The following is a 6,615-nucleotide window of genomic DNA, read 5'->3' as shown; positions in this document are numbered from 1 at the left end:
CAGAGACGAAAAAAAGATTCTCAGAGGGCGGAGCCGGAGAGCAATGATTGGTCAGACTGACTGAGAGGACTCTCTGTCCCGCCCACATTTACCGACTTCTGCTGTTTACCAACGCTGCTGCTAACAACGTTAGCCTCCAAAAATGGAGCTAAACTCTACAGGTAAGTGTTAAAAGTCATCTTTGAAACTAGTTGTACTCTTCTCTACATCCTGACAATATCACATGTAAAGCAGTTACTGTAGCTTAAGCTACTGTAAGTTAACATCAGACTGTAACCTCTAACAAACATGTTCTAACATCGTGTTTTAAAGTTGTTCTATTAATCTAAGTCAACTGCTAGCTGTTGCTAAGTGTCCTGCATGTCAGAGCTGATCATTCATAATCGATCAGTCATAACAGATCGATAACAGCTGACTTAATGATCAGCAGATATAAATAAATCTATGTTGATGTTCCTTCGCAGAACTCTGTTACAGATGAATGTTAATCTCTCAGTTCAATGAATGAAGAACAGTTTAGTTCCAAGTTAATATCTCTGTTCTTTGGTTCAGACTGTTTTTAACAGTTTCTGTTCATTTCAGTGAGAAAACTTCTGTTGAAATGATTCTTGCAGAAAAAGTGAGGGTCTACCCACCATCACACTGGACCACAGAGTGGTGCTTTCTGCTGCTATTTAATATAAAACATAACTTTTTTTTTCTTCTCTACAACAGTGTATGGTCAGATAACTGTGTGGAGCTCATGTTAATGCTAATGATACATTACAATAAAAAAATAAACTTTATTGTCTATCTAAGGCAGTAAAATGTTCTTTGGCCTCAACCAGTAAAACAAATATTCCCATAAGATTAAAAAATAGGACAAAAAACACAACACTCTGTTATGTTCCATTCATATTCTGATGTGTTCACTCTGATATTCAATGTTCCAGCAGTTGGAATTAAAGAAACTTGTAGATCTTTTCCTCTCTGTTAGTGTCTTTTCCTTCCAGCCTTGGTCTGGATCATTGGGAACATCTAGTCTGATGGACTGAGAGCTCCAGAGAACATGAACATCCAGCTGTGGTTGTCTGCAGAGTCTTTTCTCCTTCATCACTGTGAGGAAGAGCAGCACTGATGTCCTCTTCATCCTTCCAGTAATAATAACCCTGCAGATTCAGCTCCTCTTTTCATAATACAACTTTTCTTGTGACTGTTCAGTTTTTACACTTCACTGTAAGCAACATATTATTTATTTCAACCATTTATTGCATGTGTTTACACATCTTTACAGTTCACAATTGTTTAATAATACAGTTTTTAAATGTACAGTAAAGGAAATAATGAACCTCTTGTCGCATATCTGCTATAAATAATGGCAACATGTACTCTGTATTACCACTATGCTACAACAGCAGAGAACAAGTTAAAAGTGATAAATAGAACTCCTGAATACTAAGAACAGAGAATAATAAACTGCTGAAAGAGTTGGTCTGTCCTTCTGTAAGTTAAAGCTAAGCAGGAAGTGGTTCACTGAGGATGTCGTCCATTCAGTCTCCTTCTTCACAACCAGATGAGGTTTTCCTTCTGTTGGCTTCACTCAGAAGATCCTCACAGTGAACATGAGACACCTGAGATGAAGACAGACGTCACAGTATCAGCATCAACAGCAGAGGTTCATTTTAAAGTGACCATGAAAAGATTTCCTATTTCATATAGTTTTCCAAGCACTGAACAACAGAAAGGCCTGTAGTCACTTTAGCTTTAGGAGAGAGGATTTTATTCTTCAGCTTATCTGTGCTGTGATTTAAATGTAATAACTGTAGTGTTCATCATTACTTTGCTCATATTCATTTTTCCAATCTACACTGCAGGAATATGTACTACATGTGACTCAATCATTAAACGTTTTCTCCAGTTTAACTTCAGAGACTCAGCACATATTCAGGACTAATGACAACACAGAACCTTAACCTTACTGTTTTAATCATATTTAGGTTTTCTAAATGTTACATTAATGTGAACCAGCGTCTCCACTGACAGTTTTATTAACTAAATGTACCACATTACACATATAAAGTGCATTAAAACTGGCACCGATAAGAAAATAAACATTAACTTACCAAATTATCAGTCCTTTCAGTGTCTGCTGGTAGAATCAGTCGAAGGGAGAAAGCTGGTAAAAACAAGCCAACGGGCAAAAAAACTATCTGTGGAAAATGTTCTGCTGCTTCACCGATAAATAAACTAACAGTTAATATATCAGAATTAATCCAAATGAGGAGAGCAGAGTTTACGTTGAATGAGCGTCTAGGCTGCCTCCTCCACAGGACCTGTCAATCATTCCAGACCAGACTGTCAATCAAGTAACCCCGCCCCCTGGATCCTCAACACTTTAACGCTCTGTATAAAATTCGGTATTGATTTATTTTACGATCGGTCACCTGATCTCTCGTTTTGACGATGAAAGCTAACGAAAAAAAAAATCCTGAGCTGTAGAAAAGCAGTCTATCGAATTTTAGTTTTTCCCGTGTAGAATTGGGGTCTATGGAGCCAGAGCATTTTGGAGCCAGCCCTTGTCAGACGGTGTGATATTGCAAGTTTTTGACACTTCCGGGTAGGCTTCATTTTTGGATCCAGGCGCTACGTCCATCTTTATTATGCAGTCTATGATAAATAAGTTATGAAATACATGTTGTCTTATGCTGTATAAAAGCAACACAATGAGTGAAGCTACTGGCAAAATGTTATTTCTGCAGCCCTTTGATGCCCTTTTACGTAGCCCCTCTGGTGACATGGTAAAAAAAATAAATAAATCGTGGCCACAATATAGCTATAACGTGCGCACAAAATACTAATTCGTTCGCACGAAATACTAATTGGTGGCCACGAATTAGGTACAACGTGCGCACGAAATACTAATTTGTGGCCACGAAGTAGGTATAATGTGCGCACGAAATACTACCTAATACTATTAATATCATTCCTGGACAGCTGGGTAAGCAAATCGAGCACACGGTCGCTACAACCTGCAATAATCTGTGTACGGGGCCCCGTACCCTACGTGATGTTCCTAAGGTGAGTATCTTTTCTTAGCTGTTTTAGTCAATAGGTTGTTATCCCGCATTTAGGCAGTTATTTATTTAGGCCTGTGTTTGATACTTTGTTACAACGGGTAGCTATCTGCTGACGTGTCACTCGATTTACAAACTTTTATCCTCATCCTGTTACTACACGTTGTTTTGTTGTGCTAATATGTAGCCGTAAACTCATTTGTGTCTGTAGGAGCTGCAGCCCTGCACACATATCAGGACACTTTTCAAGAACAGCTGAGAGGTGTAGGCTACTACTAAGCGAGGTATGTTGAGCATAAAACCAGAGTTTTCTGTGTTAGGAAGGTGTCTCTGTTTTAACCTGGCTGGATCACCGTGCTAACTTATGCTGCAGACCTAACCTGGTCCGGACCACATTCTGTTCAGAGCTTCAGCTTGAAATCAAATTAAAAAGTGCCTTTTTCACTGATCATTGCCTTTGAAAGTAGCATCACGTGTGTCTGACTCTCAGCTGAGGGAATACATAGGCTATATGAACCGCAGCGTTTAATGATTCTACCGGACGAAACCGTGCAGTTACGGTAGCGCTCCTGTATACGTTCCCAAGGGAACCTGTAGCCTCAGTGATAACAATCTAATTTGTATTACTTTGCAGGTTGTTGTTGCTCTGATTGAACTACTGAATGTGTCTGTAGTGTCCTCTGGACATTTGTCCTTCAATAAAATCACAGAAACCAATTAAACCATTATGTTAACATTTTCCCTAACATATTCCACTTCGATTTGACAAAGGCTAAAGTGATTTCACAGGACAGTTTCAGAGCTTGAGTATAATGTTTAAATCAGCTCTACAATGTGCAGCTGTCACCAGAAATAAACAGGAGGCATTGAGAGTGCACCGAGTGGTAAAATAAATACATTAATTTACACTGTATTTGCAGAAACAGTGTTGCTTTTTGCAGCATAATAGCAGGGACCTGGGGCAATATGTGATTTGGAATATATAGATCCAGAATCTGGAAAATCTATTGCTTGGTAAGGCTACTTGTTAATTAATTTTGTTTTCCTGTGGTTTAGAGGTCAACTATGGATACTCGGCTCCGAGAATTTTTGATGGAGCACAAACTTGAAGAAGATGTCATCCAGAAACTTGAAGATGAGAATGTAAGCCACTGCACCTGCCGTCTTTGCTTGCCTTGTGTGTGTGTGTGTGTGTGTGTGTGTGTCTGTGTGTGTGTGTGTGTGTGTATGTGTGCGTGTGTGTGTGCGTGTGTGTGTGTCTGTGTGTGTGTGTGTGTGTGTGTGTGTGCGTGTGTGTGTGTCTGTGTATGTGTGTGTGTGCGTGTGTGTGTGCGTGTGTGTGTGTCTGTGTGTGTGTGTGTGTGTGTGTGTGCGTGTGTGTGTGCGTGTGTGTGTTGTGTATTTTTTTCAAACACAAGATTCATATTTACTGAAAGTTTGCATAGAACATGGTCACACCAGAACAGATAGGCTCAATGCACAAATCCAGATGCACAATCTTAAAATGTTATATGTTTTAATTTTTAATGTAATCAAATACATCAACTGTGTTTACAGAATAATTTTAAATAATTCTTGGTCATCTTAAGTTGGAAAAATATTTGCATCATATTTGCACCAAAAGTAAATGTTATCAAAAGTAGGCTGCATAAAATGAAAAACTAATGATGTGAATAACTACACCCTTATACCATCAATGTAGCTATATTGACAAAGACGAAACAGTGGCAAATATCAAACTTAAGGCTGAAAATCTTTTTTTCCCCAAAGGCCTTTCAAAAAAAAAGCAGAAGTCTTTCACACTATTCAACTCATATTGAGAGCTCACAGATACATGTTGATATGTCCAATACAGTAGATGAGTTGTATAATCAAAGCAAGGTCAAAATTCTGCGACTTAATCTGTGCACCAAAAAGAAAACAGGACAGCAGCCCTCAGGAGTTGAGGTGATCACGCATCAAGCCAGCCCTCAGTGGTAGATCTCACTAACAATGAACAGAATCAGGCTGGTGAGGACCTGTTGGTAGAAAACAGAAATTCAGAATCACCAAACTATGGAATTAATGATGGAGCTTCCAGAAGTGAAGATTTGGAACTGAACGACACATTACCATGGGATGGTCTGCCAACTGTGGGCGAAAGTGAAGATTCTGAAGTTTTTATTATAAGTGGGGATGACAGGCTGGATGTAAGTGTGGATGAACCAAACCTTGAAACACTCTTTCCAGAAAAAGAGGATGATGCACCTCATCAAACTGTGGATCTGTCACTGGTGCATGCAGGGGAGGCCAATGTTCCAGCCCAAGCACTTCCTGAACCACAATCTTGTCCTGTAACGCTGATTGTAAGAAGAGGACACTGTCTCACTGACTTGATCAGTGCCTTCAAGGACCCAAACATTATTGTGGTGTTAGTGGTGTTTTGCGAGACTGCCTGACAGAATTTTGGATGGATTTCTATGACAGCTGCACACTGGGAGTTGAGGTGAAAGTCCCCTTCATCAGGCATGACTTTCAGTGTGAAGAATGGCAGGCTGTAGCTAGAGTGTTTGTAGTAGGGTGGAAACAAGCTGGTTGCTTCCCAGTGAAGCTTGCAATGCCATTTCTGGAAGAGGTGCTGTATGGCTCGACAACCAGTAGTTTCAAGGATTCCTTTTTGCTGTACGTATCACAAGAAGAAAGATCTGTCCTTCAGAAAGCTTTGGAGGACTTTAATTCAGTGGACACAGATGAATTGCTGGATGTACTCGATGCACATGAATGCAAGCAAGTCCCTACCAAGGACACACTGCTCCCTGTTTTGTCACAGATTGGACACAAAGTAATCGTTCAGGCCCCAATGTTTGTAATTAAGTGCTGGCGTCCTGTTGTGGGTTCTATGACTTGTTTACTACCGCCAGAAGGACTGCATCATTTCATTACACAAAAAAAAACAACTGCAAAAATGAAGGAGCTTCTAAACTTTCCAGAGGAGATGACAGCAGCCCAGTCAACAGTTTCTCGTTACCTGAAAAGGTACATTGGGGAAATTGATAGCAACAAGCTTCAGCTTTTCCTGCGGTTTTGTACAGGATCTGATCTGTTGGATAAGGCCATACTAATTGAGTTAATAGAAACCACAGATTTTCTCCGCAGACCACAATCCCACACATGTGGATGTGTACTAACCCTGACTCTGTTTGTTCCACCTGTTTGGGAAAATGTCAGTCACAGCAATCCCTGAGGGTCTGAAGGCCTGATGCTTCAGAGCACATGTCAGAAACCTCTCAACACCTTCAGCAAAATGTCTACATTTATATGTGTGTGTCTGTGTGTGTGTGAGCGAGTGTGTAGTAACCAATGTTGCAAGTCTTCATTTGTGTGTGCGTCCGGATGTCCTTAACACAACACACCCAAAATGCATGCAGAAAACCTCGATAAAGGAATAAATTTATTGGTTACTACAGCTATCCAGATTTTCGCAGCGAATTTAACAGCATTCTCACAAGCTCAGTGTGGGTAATGGATGTGGTGTAGGTAATAATACAAACAATAACATGAAGGATGTGACAGCTCCTTGCTA

This window comes from Amphiprion ocellaris, chromosome 10, assembly GCF_022539595.1.
Source record: "Amphiprion ocellaris isolate individual 3 ecotype Okinawa chromosome 10, ASM2253959v1, whole genome shotgun sequence".
NCBI lineage: Eukaryota > Metazoa > Chordata > Actinopteri > Pomacentridae > Amphiprion > Amphiprion ocellaris.
This window is presented reverse-complemented; position numbering follows the sequence as displayed.